Source organism: Camellia sinensis, chromosome 9, assembly GCF_055761805.1.
Source record: "Camellia sinensis isolate YWXY chromosome 9, ASM5576180v1, whole genome shotgun sequence".
Lineage (NCBI taxonomy): Eukaryota > Viridiplantae > Streptophyta > Magnoliopsida > Ericales > Theaceae > Camellia > Camellia sinensis.
The window spans coordinates 161,296,493-161,312,880 of NC_138969.1; the positions used below are offsets into that span (position 1 = coordinate 161,296,493).

Below are 16,388 nucleotides of genomic sequence, written 5' to 3' on the forward strand. Positions count from 1 at the left end.
ATAAAAATCATGACAAAAAAAATCACTAATTGTTAATTTTTAGTGACATATGTAAAAAATCATCAAAAAAAATTTATTTTTAACGACAATTTTATTAAAATTTATTTTCAATAGAACTTGATAAGAATTAAATCTAATTATTATGACCTATTCATAATTTACCTTCCTTTTTTTTCAATTGCAATATTTATCATGCTATCACTCCAATATTTTAGTTTGCATTTATATTATGTTCTAGATAGGAATTTGAAAAAAAAAATGTAATATAAATATAAATAAAATGTAATTTTTTTCTTTTTTATATTCATAATCTAAAAACAAGGTTAATGTCTTATATTGGCAATGTGACGCCAACGTTTCAACTTCGATAATAATTTGAACCATCTATCCATCTTTTAATATTGAAAAATTATATACAATCATTGGGTTTAGTTACTAAAATATGTATTTTTCGTTTGGCAATATCATTTTTTAGTTTAAAAGTAAAAAAATCACTAAAAAAATCGAAAATCTAACAACTTATATCAAAATTTTCTCTCTATTTTTTACATATTTTTTCATAAAAAATTAAAAAGTCATCCCAAACATACTATTTTTTTAAAATCATATTTTAACTAAAAAATTAAAAAATTACTAAAAAAGCTTTTTCTCAAACGAGGCTCATTAGGATATTATTATGAATTTGACTTTTATGATTTTCCTCCCTAAACCTTGTCAAAAGGTCCATAGCTCATGGACAGGCCAGCCCTAAAATATGTAGATTGGGTTTGGGCCAATTCGTGACCCAATTTGATGAATTTTGAAACCTGGCCGACAAGCCCATGCCAAAAGCTTATACTATCATGCTCATTTATACAATGTATAGTATATTTTTGTCTCTCTCTACTTATTTATTTTTGGTACCATGAATTTTTAGTAAAATAACAGAATACACTATCAGATTATTTTTAAGATGCTGAGAGAAAAAGATCCATGGAATCATCAAGTGGTTCCCATATGTAAAATTTAATAATGAAAATATAATGATTTTAACAGTTTAATCGTATAATTTACTTTTTTTTTTTTTTTATATGGACAGAATGTGATCATATGACCGAAAGTAACCATCTCTTATGAAGTGAGACTCATACATTAGTAAGGTGACTAGTTTATCTATCATGATTTTTTTGCAATAATATGATTGTATATTTTTATCACAACAATTAGAGTTAAAATAAAAATAAAATGACATTAAACCTAAACACCCTAAACAACGTAGTTTTGCTTTAACTTCTAAGATAAGTCATTGGACAAACACCAATAGCAGCTCAAGGTTACCTTATCTTATGGGGTCTTTCGAAAAAGAAAATGTTTGAATCATGAATTTTGGTAGAAATTTTAAAAAGAAAAAAAATAAAAGTAAAATGTGAATAAAATATAATTATATTTTATTATTTTTTTTTAATTTTTAATTTTTATTTCTAAATTTCTACCTAAATTTATAATCTATACGCAACCTCAATAATAAATTAAACGGCCTAATAATTAAATCACCTCCCACACAATAAGTTTTCCACAATAAGACCATTGTCAAGAACACTGATAATTTATGTGCACTAACAATTTTTCTTACTATTGTCATTAACAGTTATGGCATATGATGAATCGAATTGTTTCACCACTTCTACTCATTCGTGAGTTATAACTTGTCCAACTTCTTTGTCCGAATCTGTGGACCAGCTTATCCTATCCGGCCGTGGGATTACTTATTAATACACAACCAATCCATGGGTTGCATAATTGCATTTACTGGTGGAACTACTACACGCACCCATACCTGGAATGGAATAGACTTATCCACAAGAAGTATTCTATTCAATGTGTTGCATTTAGGCCTCATTTGGCAACCTTCAATTTTTATTAAAATATCAAAAAGTTGCTATAAGTTATCATATCGCTCTCTCTACTTTTTTGCACATTTTTTTATAAAAAGTCAAAAAATTACTAAAATAACATGTTTTCAAACAAGGCCTTAATGGTGGAATTTCATCTGGAAGTAAATAATGTCATCCTCATAGAATTTTCTTACAAAAAGTTTGACTATTTATTTATTTTTGAAAAAAGTTAGATCACAGCTAAAAACCCAACAAAAAATAACAAAATCCTAAAGGACCAAATAAGAAAGGGGAATGTTTTTTAAGGTCCCTAATAATAGTAATTTAGAGGATAAAGGACACCAAAAAAATGGAGGATGGCTCACGTCCCTCTCAACTAAGAACACGCGCTTTGTAGTTACTTTTTGGACCAAAATACCCTTTACAATCAACCGAGAAACTGAACTACATTCCGACGACTTAGTTCCAGTCTTGATATCTAGCCATCTTCACGTGCAAGAGAAGAGTAGAATTAGGGTTTCACAATCATCTTCACTATCGACATTAGGGTTTCATTATCTTCTGTGAAAATCTTTTCCATTCCTTCCTGAGAAATTTCTCTTACCCGTTTTCACTATTCATCGTCATCTCAGTTCATCTTCATCACAGTGTATCTTCATCTCAGGGCATATCAATTCGTAATTTGAGTTTCATCCTCACTCTGGTATGTTTTTCTACAATCTAATGAGTTTTTATCTAGAAACACAGTTAATTGTGTTTTATATTAGCCTTCTATTAATTAGGGTTTCAATTTCATAATAAAAGCTACATGAATTTGGAAAATTTTATTTCTCTGCATTTTGAATTTATTCTTGAAGATTGTTGTGTGATTTTGAAAAATGTGATTGTGTGTGTAGACACAATTTTTGACCGCCTGTAAGACTTGGACGCCTCAGATTGATCACTTAATGATGAAAATTATGTTGTACAAATATTTGATTTCCTTAGCGGGAAGCCTCGATTTTGAGTCTCAGAAGCCTACAAACCTTGCACCATTTTTGGACCAAAATAGATTTTTTTCAAGCCTAACCACCCAGAGGCCTATAGGCCAAAAGGTGGCCGGCTAGCCAGAAATTAGTGGCCAGCTGTCCCCTACCTGGCCGGCCACTGGCCAGGTGTTCTAGTAAAACATATATTTGTTGCCAGCTGTCCCCCCATGTGCATGCACTGCACCAGCTGGCTAAATACAGATATTTATGATATATCAACCAGTTGTTCTATATATAGAGAGCCATACCTTATGTTTTTAGGTTAGAAAAAATTTCAAGAGCTCAAATTCTTGAAAATATCTCTCTCTCTATCTTGCAACCTATATACACCATGCCTATACTCCCTAAACCAAATCTTTAGGATTCTTTGCTGAGGTTATTGAGTTTAAATTTCAGCACTTGAGGGTGAGAATTTGTTGGTTTGTGAATCAAAGTGTTACTCATCTTCAAGATGTATAACTTCTAGCTTCTTTATACTACTTCTTCCCTATCTCTACTTACTGTTTTTACACTATTTTCCCACTATTTTTATGGGATGAAACTTGTGGCTTAAAACTATTAAAGGTATAGGGGTAAATCACCCTTCTTTGAATCTTATTTTCCAAGCTTTTGCCCTTGTGTTTCCCATCTATTTTCTAACTTTTTCTAAAGGCTAAAAAAGTGGTTTTGAGGTTCAAAAGGTGGAGGGATTAGCCACCCCTCCTTAGGCTTGTTTACTAGCTTCATTTCTTCATTATCGTAGCTCACTTTTTCTAGCTTTTCCATGATAATTCCAACACTATTTTAGCTGTTTTTAGGATTGTTTTAGAGTATTTATTTAATTTATGCTTTATATAGTAGGCTTGTAGTGTAGTGGTCCTCATAGGTTGGTGGTTTAGGCCTTAGACACCAACCTATTTAAGTTGATAGTATTTATTTTATACTTTTCATACGTATGTTCACACTTGCATAATCATCTCTGCACTCTCCCTTCTTTCTTGGCTTTTTATTTATTTGAAAGTCATTTTAAACGAGTGTTGGTTAAAGTATGAGAAAGTGACCCTTCCATGCTTAATGGTTTAATCTTTTTGGAGGTTCATTACCAAGGCATTACCTCTTTCTCATGCCAAGAACAACTCTTTGTTTGACACTTCTCTCCATTAGTGGACTTAATTCTCATTTTTGGACTAAAATGACTAAAGAATGGAATGGTAATTAAAAGAGGCTAATAAAATTAGATTAAAGCAAGATAATAAAATTAGGTTGGGCTCAATTGGACGTTAATCGAACCTATTAAGTCTTGAGACATTTCATACTCTTAAGTGATGATAATGGTTCAAGAATCAATGCCAACCATTTCCCTTGATCAATTCTATGATAGGGAGGAGGTTTTGTTGGTCTTTTATTTTTACTTATTAAGCCTTTATCCAATCGAGTCATGGAACATCATACAACAACCTTGCAACCATTGATGATTTGTGAACCAATTTTATCCCTCCCTTGATCTGTTTTATGATAGAGAGAGGCAGAGAGGATAAACATCCCCTAGAAACACTCTGTTTCTGCTCTATTTCTTTTCTGATGCAGCAGGGTAGTATCAAAATTAGTGGTTAGCCGGGCAACCTTTGAAGCCAACCTACCCTTTCCCTAGCTAGTCGGCCACCTTTTTTCAGCCAGGCATCGTCATTTTTCTTGCAAAACAAAGCAGAAGCTGAGGCAAAAATAGAAGTACTTTCTACAGACAGAACAGTTCTGGCGGCAAAATAGAGGCGTTTCTGGAGGATGTTCTTACTGGCATGTGTGGTTTCTTAATCCCCGCTCGAGTTTAATTAGTTTACATAGCTCTTAGTTAATTAATTCCGTGTTATAACCAATAGTTAATTGCTTAGTTAATTAATTATGTGTTGTAACTAATTAGCTAGTTTAATTCTAATTTGTAATACTTAGTTAGTTTAGCTAATTCATTTATTGGTGTTGTAATAATTAGTATTAGGACATTTATTCAGACCCTCTTTCATGAGGACAAATTGTAATATTGTGTATGTCCTCTAACCCTCATTTCTTTCTCACTTTTATTTACTTGCTTATAATGGTAGCATCATGTTTTGATTTCATCTCATTATCATTTACAAAGTATCCATTTTTACATGCACAAGGTTCGGTTCATCATTCCAACAGCATTGTCATTTATTACTTCCTTGAATACGTACGTTACTGCATGCTATCAAAGTGATTCACATGACATATTAAAAAAAACCGAACCTATTAGTTGCATTTTTGTATGTGTTGTATTAGTCATCTTGCATATTAGAGCATGTATTTTTCTAACTATTTTATTTCGTTTGGCTTGCCTCAGTTGAGTACTAGGTGAATACTTATTGTTTTAGCATATTGTATGCGTGCGATTATTGCTATGTCAAGCATTATTACCATGATACTAAATGCTTAAGTGATATACCTATTTGAATGCCTGTGGATGAAGGCTTTCCACTTAAGTTGGGATGATTTAATTAATGTACATATGAGATTAGTTTTTCGAGTGCTACATATTCAAAAAAAATTTCAAAACAAACATGAAATCAAAGCGTTCCAACTTTTGTGAATTAGTCTATACTTGCATGCATCACATATTAAAGATAGTCTAATATGCGGAACAATTGCATATAATGTACATAAAATCACATCATGATTAGTAAAGGCAGATCTTTGATCTAGTAAGTGGGGTGCTCAATTCATGACCTTCCTCTCTCATATTTAAGTTTCCAAGCTGAGACACTTTGGTGATAACGGACACGTGGCCTTTGGCACGAGTCATGAGTTTCCCAAATTTTCCAAAAATATTTAGGTAGTGACTCTGAAATCTGGCAATACAGTCCATTTTTTGGCATTCTTGTTCAAAAATTGATTTTCCAAAATATTTGCCGAATTTGGACTCTTTTGTATTTATCCGTTTTACATTGCACTTGTAAAATCAAATTCAGAACCACGGGAGTCCAAACTGTAGGGCTATTGTATCCGAGGAGACTAAACCTCTTCGTGGAGCATGAAAAGCAAGCTACAGTCTGTAAATTTCTCTGGCATTTGACTGATCTAAGTTTCTTCTTTGAATTTTTTCTGGCATGTTTATTCCCTTATTTGTTTTTGTTTATTCCCCTATTTTCTTTGGTATTGTTAATTTCTCTGTATTTCTATGTGTAATTTTCAAGTTCAATTTATTCAAATTTCTGTGGTTATGTCTGTAAATTTCTTTAGCATTTTAATATTCTGTGACTTGCTGGATTTATGTTTCTTTTTTACAAATTTCTTTGTCATGTTTATTTTGTTTAATTCTTGTTTTCCTCCAAATTTCTTTGTCATGTTTATGTTGCTGCGATGAATTTATGTGGGAATGGAAATTTTCTATGGCTGCATGTATTCCACATGAAAACACTCACTACTCTTTTGTCTATGTCTAATTTTCTCTAGCATTTATAATTTTTTCTAGCCACATTATTTTTCTCCCTTGTGTGTGCCTGCCATGTTTAATTTTCTCTGGTTGTGTCTGTACATTTCTCTGGCATTTTAATATTCTGTGGCTTGCTAAATTTATGTTTCTTTTTTGAAAATTTCTCTGTTATGTTTATTTTGTTCAATTCTTGGTTTCCTCCAAATTTCTCTGTTGTGTAATTTTCTATGGCATATTTACGTTGCTTTGTTTATTTTCCCTTGCTAATTGTGGAATGAAAATTTTTTCTGGCTTACCATGTTTAATTTTCTCTAGCATGTGTAATTTTCTCTGACATTTTAATTTTCTGTGGCTTGCTAGATTTATGTTTTTTTTTTGAATTTTCTCTGGCTATATTTTACTTCTATATGTAATTTTAGCAATTATTGAAAATTTTTCTGGCATATTTATATTGCTTTGTTTATTTTCTCTGACATCTAATTTTTTGTGTCTAATTTTCTCTGAAATTTATAATTTTCTCTGGTTACCTTAGTTTTCTTCCTTATATGTAATTTTCTCTGACATGTTTAATTTTCTTTGGGATTTAATGTTGACATCTTTATGTTTTCATTGTTTAGAAATGGTAAAACGCAAAAGCAGTAAAACACCAGAAACACTAGGGAAGAAAGAGAAACTCTCTGAGTCTGGCAGTTATGATCTTAGATCAAAAGGTAGCAAAACACCACAAACTCCTCGCCAAAAAACAGAAGTCCAAGTCGAAGAAACAACAAACATGAAGATGAATACGCCAACTTCAAAAGACTCAAGCTTAAAAGGGAAAAAACCTGTTAAACTCCAAAGGAAGAGAGCTAATTACAGCATTCAATACCGATCAAACCTATCATCTGTTGTCTCCATTTTTCAAACACTTGAATTCAATTTAAACCAAGTTGTAGAGCTTCAAAAGACCTCATTTTGATATTTGATCCAAGCTCTAACAACGGGAAGGATGGATCCATGGAAGTGTAGGAAATCAGATGATAATGTAGTTGCAATCATCCAAAGATACAATGAAAATATAAAAGCATTCATAATTGGTAAGAAGAACTTGACCCTTGCAACCAATGACATGACCTTGATTTTTGGTTTGGAAGGTGGACAAGGTGCCATGTCATTAAGATACTCAAAGAAGCCAAACACGCAATTTCCAAGGCGAATATTCCCAAAGGAAACAAGACTTACTGGTCCTGTTCTAAAGAAGGCATTGGTCAAAGCAATGAAAAGGAAGCAACCACATGATTTCAAAGATGTAGCGATCATTGTTATTTTGTACTTATGTCTCACTCTATTTTTTGCAACAATTGGAAATTCAATAGGGTGGGTTTTTATCAAGTACATGAAATCGTTTGAGTCAATGAAGAAGTACGATTGGCCAGAAGCAATAACAACAATATTGATCAATTCTATAACAGCATTACACAAAACTCTAGAGAAAGTTACAGCCCTACGGGGTGTGTCATTGCATTGCTGATAAGTAGAATTTCTATTTTCATTTACAGTTATGATACTCACAAATTTGTGTGTTTAGTAAAATTTAAATACTTCAATTTCCATCACAGTATTGGCTATGCGAACATGTAACTATCATTGACTCGGAAGACAATAACACACTGGTTTAATGAATTTTCTCTAGAATCCAAATTTCTCTGACCATAATTATAGTAACATTAACTTATATGCCTTGATTGATTTTCTCTGATATCTAAATTATGTTGCTTGTTTCATTATTTTCTCTGACTTATAAAATTATGTCTCATTTTGTGTAATTTTCTCTGGCCCATAAAATTTTCTCTGAAATTTGTTTCCCATCAGTATGATTTAGATGAATTTTATCTGGCATTTGGTTGATCTTGTTTGAATTTTTCTCTCGATGAAATTTTAATATTTCTCTAATAAAAGACCTTCCTGTTATAGATAGCTAACAAGGAGCTAGCTAAAAATCCATCAAAGGAGTTTGTCTTGGTAAAAAGAAGAAGAAAGAAGCAAAAAAGGCATTGACTAAATTCAATGAGACATTAGAAGATTCATTTGAAGAAGAATGAGGGAATGAAGAAGGAAAATGCAACAAAGAAGAACAAAAAACAAGCAATTGAGAAGAAGATCAAGCAAGCAGTGAAGAAAAGGAAGCTACAGAAGAAAATGAAGAAGTACAAGACAAAGAAGAATATGAAGGAAAAGAAGAAGAAGACAATAAAGAAAAAGATGAAGGCACTGAATCTAAAGAGGAAGAAGGAAACAATGAGAAAAGGGATGAACAAGGAAATAATGAGCGGATAAACCAACGTCATGATAGCATTTGTGGCTCAACAATGCAACAACCTTAAGAATCAGACGAATCAGAGGATGCTCAAATTGCTAATCTGCATGAAAGACTAAAGGCACTTTCTAAATCTAAAATAGAAGAAGAGAAAAATTGGAATCAATTACTCGAAGAAAAGAACATTGCAATAAAAACCTTAATATCAAATAATTCAGAACTTCAAGAAAGAGACAGTACAAACCAACTAAAGCTAAGGATGATGGAGGTTTAAAAAGATGATAATAAAAAACAATTCAATAGTTGAGACATTCAATTTCAGAGGTTGAAATTGAAAATGCTAGATTGCATGAGCAAATTCAAAAATTATCTGTCCAACTAGGAACACAACCTTACTGAACACCAACACAAGTTCAACCCCAAGGTCAGTGAAAATCTAAAACCACGAAAACTTATGTTCTTCAGTCAACATAACTCGAAGAAATTTTTATTTACTAAAATTTTCTTTGTCAATGGTAATTTTCTCTAGAATTTAAATTTCTCTGACCACATTAGTTTAGTCAGTTTGATTTTTGCTGCTTATTTGATTTTCTCTATCTATTTGCTTCCATATGTGTGTAATTTTCTCTAGATTTTGTAATTTCTCTGACCACGCTGATTTATAGGGCTTGTTTGATTTTCATTGTGTATAGTTGAAATAGAAGTGGAACAAGAACCAATAACCCAACAAGAAAAAATGGCACACAAACAAGAACCTAAACAAAAGACAAAAGTCTATGGTAATTAGAAAATATTGAATCAAATAAATTTGCATATTGAAATATGATCTGTTACTTCAGATAAATTTAACTTTTACTGATATTTCACTGTCTAATTTAAAAGCAAAAGAAAGAAAAGAAAAGCAAGATCTAGATTTTCAATATCCTAAAGTTGTGAAGATCACTAGAGGTTCAAAGTAAGCTGCAAAGCCAATAGAGCAAACCACCAAAGACAAAAAAGTATTTGATGCCGATGACTGTGTCTTACCTCAACCAACAAGTGTCAGAAAATCTTGGATTTTCAACAAAGTCTACTGGTTGCAAAATTGGTAAAAGAACATGTCAAAGATATCTTGCAGCACATATCAAATGTGTCTGGGCTAGACGTACAACAAATAAAATAGAAAATAACAAACAATAATTTACTAACTTATATTGCATTAACAACTATTAAATCATTTCTTTGTCATTTTGTAAGGCTTTCATCTGGACAAATGAGTTAAATCTCATTACTTTTGAAGATATCAGAAACCTAATAAAGGAAAAAGAAATTGCCAACAATATAAGTCTCTCATCAAATTTCTCTGCAATGTTCCATAAGCCTTTACAAACCAACGTTACAATTATAAATGATATTTTTAGAACATTGATGGTTATGGAGAGATACTATTTGTTGACCAAAGAAGAAAAGGACAACAAGCAACTTCATTTTTTTTTTTCACATGCATGAGCTTGGTATGTTACTACTATTTTATTTCATTTTCTCTGGAATTTGCTAACTACTTTCTCTTGTTAAGATATTTCTTGAAGCCAGTTGTGTGACTTGTTTAATTTTCTCTGTCTAGTTGTGTGCATTTCAAATTTCTCTATGTGTATATTTCTGAAATTTCTGTCATTTCAACTTTCTTTGACCATTGTTTGATTTTCTGTGACTGCGTAACTTCATCAAGATGATAGAAAATCAAAGTTTTCGAATCTCATTATTTGACAAGCATCTTGAAACCGCATGGAGCAACTACTGGTTCCTCAATTTCCCAATAAATAGCGGTGGCAATGAGATGTCAACTGATGAAAATCATTGGACCTTGCTTGTCTTGGACAAAAAAGATAATTTATGGAGGTTCTACAATTCACTGACGACAGAGAAGGATGATGTACACGACAAATATCTCAAATATGCAAAACAACTGGTAATGAGTGCAAATTTCTTTGATCCAAGATAATATTTATGTGATGATAATTTTCATAGACTCCCATTAATTTGTGTCTTTGTGTGTAAATTTCTCTATTATTTAAAAATTATTTTTTTACAACATGATTTTGTGGAGAATTTTTTGAAAGCCTGCCTTGAAAAAGAGGCACGATCATAACCCTCTTTCAAATTGATAGACTCACAAAACACAAATTATAACTTTTAATATGTCGACAATGCTGCACAACAAGCCAGTGATTTGTAAGTTTCATACAACATCTATAAATAAGATAATTTAATTTGAATGTTTTTCAAAACTAATTATACCTATAATTTGTATGCTGTGTGGATTATAGCCTCTCTGTATGCTACATAATGAGACAATAAATCAGCCACGAACTTATCAGCTCGACATTGTCAACACAAGACGTAAGGTTGATGAGGACAGAAATCATAGAGAGATTTGTGACCGAAGTTGGCCGATAATAGACAGAACCAATTCAAATACCACCGGAAGAAGTAACAAAAGTATAATAGTGAAAGCAACACTAGTGAAAGGAAGACAATGCAAACAATGTAATTAGGAATAACCCTTCAACATTTTTTTTTTCATATATTGAAGGAATGATAATGTTTGGCTAATGTAAACTTCAAAATTTCATAGCTATCAATGATTACATATATATATATATATATATATATATATATATATATATATTTATAATGCATGCTAAGTGGTGATTGTCAACACAATCCACATAGAGAAAATTATGTCTGAAGAAATTTCTCTGGTTTGAAGTTACCAGAATTTCACAGAGAAATTTATCTCGTATCATGCAAAGAGGGCGCTTATATGATCATATAATTTGTAATGCACTATGTTGGTATAAAAAATGCACAAAGTAATTCACCACCATTATATTCAAAAAAATACAATGCACATAGTAATTTTCTTTGCTATTTACAAATTTCTCTAGATGAATTTGACATCACAAAACACAATGCATAGAGTAATTTTCTCTATTAGTGGCAAATTTTTCTGGATGAATTTGGCTGGTATTATAAACACACTGCCTAAAGTATGTTTCAACAAGCACAATAAACATAGTAATTTGTTTTACTATTGGCAAATTTCTCTGGATGAATTTGATTGGTATTATAAAGACACTCCCACAGTATGTTTCAAAAAACACGATACACAAAGTAATTTTTTCTGCTATTGAAAAATTTCCCTAGATGAATTTGATTGGTATTATATACACACTATCCAAAAGTACATTTTAAAAAACAACATACACAAAGTAATTTTTTCTGCTCCTGGCAAATTTCTCTAGATTAATTTGGCTGGTATTATAAATACACTGCCCAAAATATGCTTCAAAAACACAAGTGCATTGATTCAGAAATTACAGAAAAAATTTCAAAGAAAATACTAAACACAACGCACAACAGACACATTATTTTTGTAATAAGATCCATATCCATACAAATTTCTCTCTGTTAACCAACATCGAAAAATGCAACATAAATTCCTCTAACATCCTCAAATGTATTATTCAATCAATAAAATTTATTATCCTCAACTATTTAACAAAAATTCCTTACATGTCCTCTTATTATGGCGACCAATACTCTCACATTGACTACACTTCATCACCCTTTTAAACTCTCTAGTAGAAGCAATTTTGTTCTTCTTTGGCCTCCCAGTTAGTCTTTTACTCAATGGAGGTAAAATCATAGCATCATCAACGCTACACACATGTTTTTCAACAGTTGGAACTGGGCCAATCGAAAATGAGTATGCTTGACGATACATATCAACATGAAAAAATAGTTCAACAAATGAATTCAAATTCTTTCTACTCCTAAAAATTACAGTAACAGCATGTTGATATGGATACCCATTTATTTCCTATTTTCAACGTGAACAAGTTCTCAACCCAAGATCAACCATATCTAAGGGAAAACAATGCACCTCAAACACATTATCATATGATAAACTTGTTGGAGAAAAAATGTTTTAAACCATTAATATTTTGTGCTTTAATTAATGTAGGACCCATACATTATTTTAGGTGGGTCAATGTAGCAATTTTATTTCTTGTTATATGGTGAATAAGAGTATGTTGTATGGTTGTTAAAACCATTAATGAGTGAATGAGAAATCCACTCATGAACATAAACTTTGTAAAGAGGGGAGTTATGGACCGAGATAGGCTCAATCTAAAACACACACGTGCGGGTGTGGGTTGGGTTAGGTTGGGTTAGCACTTTTAATTTTTGGAGAAACCAATATTGGGAAAAAAAAAAAAAATCTGAATTTCAGTTTTTTCAAATCTTGGTCCAACAATTGAATTTTAATTTTTCAAATCTTGGTCCAACGGTCACTTTCCTTGACCGAACAGTCAAATAAGTGATTGTTGCTTGCTACGGTTTGTGAAGTATATAATGGCAATGTAATCTCTCATTAGAAAACCATTTTTTGATTAGATCCTAGTTCCTTCTTTTTTTTTATTTTTTATTTTATATTATGTCTTCTCGTGGCAGTGGTCAAAATCATCTTCATCTTCATTTTTTTTATTATTTATTTTATTTGTTTGTTGATAGAGGACTTGTAACATCCTTATTTTTGAATATTTTAAGCTAAATTAATATAAAATAGTTAAATTAATACTCAAAAAAAGAATATTTTTCTAAGTGTAGGTGTTAAAATGTAATTTAATTTAAAATTAGGGGCCTTATTATTATCAAAACATAACAGTATAAGTAATATACATTTTTGGTACAAACTAAACATAACCATGCAATTATTTAACATTTGTGGGCCAAAGTAGAATTGATATCTATTAAAATGAGTTGTAAGCTAAAGAGGTTGGCTCATCCTGAAACAAGGACGTGGCAATTGGTGAGATAAACAACATGGGAAATCTAAGGGCTAGAGTCTATATACCATAGTTTGCATGAATCAACAATAGCTTGTATGAATCAGCACAATTAGCTAATTATATAAGGGACTGGGCTGGTAGCAAATAAACCAAATCGAAAAAAAAGAAGAGAAACACACGAAATAGTAAGAGGATGAATTCGGAGGGATCGGGAAAAAGAAATTAGTAAGGGTCAGTATTAAAGTGAGTAATATTCAAGGTTTTAAAATGCGGTGTTATGTAATGGTTGCGGCGGTAGGCACCAAGCGTTACCCTCGATTTTGTGGTGTGATTGAGATTCACAGGTGTATTGGCCGTAACGGCCGTCGTTGCGGCCGTAACGGTGCCGTAACGGCCGTAACGCCCGTTATGCATCGTTACACTCTATTTTTAGCTGATTCTTTTCCAAAAAAAACAAAAGAAAAGGCTGAAAAACTATGGATGCTATTGTACATACCTTTGTTATGATTGAACATATTTTGTCTTTCCTCTTTTCAGCCCGTGAAAAACTTTGATGTGAGAATACATCTACAAATTTTCCTCTTTTTCAGAAGACATCCACAAATTTTCAGATCTTCAGATCTGAAAATTGCAATTGATTCAAATCTTCAGATTTATAAATTCTCAACCATCTAGTTTCTGATAAAAAAATAAAAAGAGTGGTTCATAGGAAGATAAAGATAGAGAGAAGAGGAAATATGGATGAGTGAGAGATAGAGAGAGAGAGAAGAGAGAAGAGGGAAGAGATGAATTTGTGTTGAAGTCTTCAAGGCTACCTCTGTGTTGAAGACGAAGAACTTTTGCTTGTAAATGACTTTGTGTTGACGTTGAAGACAAAGAACATTATCTCTTGCCTTTTTTTTTTCATATTTATTTTGTTTGTTGGCTTGGCTGCCTCTCCGACTATAGCTTCAGACCATGGGAACATATATAATCAATTGCTTTTCATGGGTGATCTCCAACTGGCATTTTGATTTTGTTTTTGTTTTTGTATTTTTTTTTTGAACAATGATTTTCGGCTGGTATAAAGCTTAAAAAATTTATGGTGATATATTTAGCAATTTTAATTTAAAAATATATATAGAGAGAGAGCTATGCACTTACTTTTAGCATTTTATATATAATAATTATTGATTGATTTTTTTATATATAATATCTAAAAATCATAATACCTATAATTTTATTAATACATCTTATATATATATATATATATATATATATCAATTTTCATTGATTTTTTTTTTCTTGCAGGTTATTCAAAAAGATAACAAGTATTCAAGTGATTGAAGCCCAAAAAACAACTATGTATGAATTTTTTTTCTTTATAATTTATTTTTTAATTTTTATATGATTACATAGCATATAAACTCCAAATGTATAAATAGTGGTTGCATTTTTTTATAATCACTTCATTTAATATTTAATTATAAATATTTTCTATTTTGTTATTGTAATGTGTTGTGACAACAATGTTGAACAATGTTGAAGGCACAATTTTATTTTTTTAAAACAAAAAAATCAATACCCCAGAAAAATTCTTTATAATTTATTTTTTAATTTTTATCTGATTACATTAGAATATAAACTCCAAATGTATAAATAGTGGTTGTATTTTTTTTATAATAATTTCATTTAATATTTAATTATAAATATTTTTTTATTTTGTTATTGTAATTGTGTTGTGACAACAATGTTAAAAGCACAATTTTATTTTAAAAATATGTTTTTTTAAAAAAAAAATCAATACCTCAAAAAAAAAAAATATTTATAATTTATTTATTAATTTTTATTTGATTACATTAGCTTGTAAACTCCAAATGTATAAATAGTGGTTACATTTTTTTTTATAATAATTTCATTTAATATTTAATTATAAATATTTTTTATTTTGTTATTATAATGTGTTGTGACAACAATGTTAAAGGCCCAATTTTATTTTAAAAATATCTTTTTAAAAAAAAAAATCAATACCTCAAAAAAAAATTAAAATTTATTTTTAGTTTTTATATGATGACAGTGGCATGTAAAATCAAAATGTATAAATAGTGGTTGGATTTTTTATAACTATTTTATTTAGTATTTAATTTTAAATATGTTTTTATTTTGTTATTGTAATGTGTTGTCACAACAATTTTGATAACACAATTTTATTTCAAATAAATGTCTTTTCTGTAAAATCAAAAAAAAATTAAAAAACAATAGGTCAAACAATGCTATGAAAAATGTCTTTAATCCTAATTACAATAGCGTGTAAAATCCAAATGTATAAATAGTGGTTGAATTTTTTTTTGTATATAATTATTTCATTTAATATTTAATTATAAATATATTTTTTTATTTTGTTATTGTAATGTGTTGTGACAACAATTTTTATGGCACAATTTTTTTTAAAAAATATCTTTTTTTAAAAAAACAAAATCAGCACAAAAAAAAATTCTTTATAATTTATTTTTTAATTTTTATATGATTATATTAGTATGTAAAATCGAAATGTATAAGTTGTGGTTGCATTTTTTGTTAACTATTTTATTTAGTATTTAATTTTAAATATTTTTTTTATTTTGTTATTGTAGTGTGTTGTGACAACAATTTTGATGGCACAAATTTTTTTTTTAAAAAAAAAGTCTTTTCTATAAAAAAAAAAAAAAAGGCTCAAACAATGCCGTGAAAAATGTCTTTATTCCTAACTACATTATCATGTAAAATCCAAATGTAGAAATAGTGGTTGAATTATTTTTTTTAAAAATATTTTTTTATTTTGTTATTGTAATGTGTTGTGACAACAATTTTTTTTTAATGACAATTTTTTTAATTATAATTTATTTTTAATTTTTATATGATTACATTGGCATGTAAAATTCAAACGTATAAATAGTGGTTACATTTTTTTTA

The 16,388-nt window shown here is 30.1% G+C and overlaps 1 long non-coding RNA gene across 2 annotated transcripts; it reads right to left on the reverse strand.

Annotated features, from left to right (window-relative positions):
- Positions 1–12,189: 12,189 nt before the first annotated feature.
- On the reverse strand, positions 12,190–14,400 carry LOC114296252 (uncharacterized). 2 transcript variants are annotated; one of them, XR_014341002.1, is made up of 3 exons: positions 14,273–14,400; positions 13,954–14,078; positions 12,190–12,323 (listed from the first exon to the last, which is right to left on the reverse strand). It is a non-coding gene; the product is annotated as an uncharacterized LOC114296252 (long non-coding RNA). The 2 variants fall into 2 exon arrangements; XR_014341001.1 differs by having other exon boundaries at positions 12,216–12,351.
- Between the last annotated feature and the right edge of the window lie 1,988 nt (positions 14,401–16,388).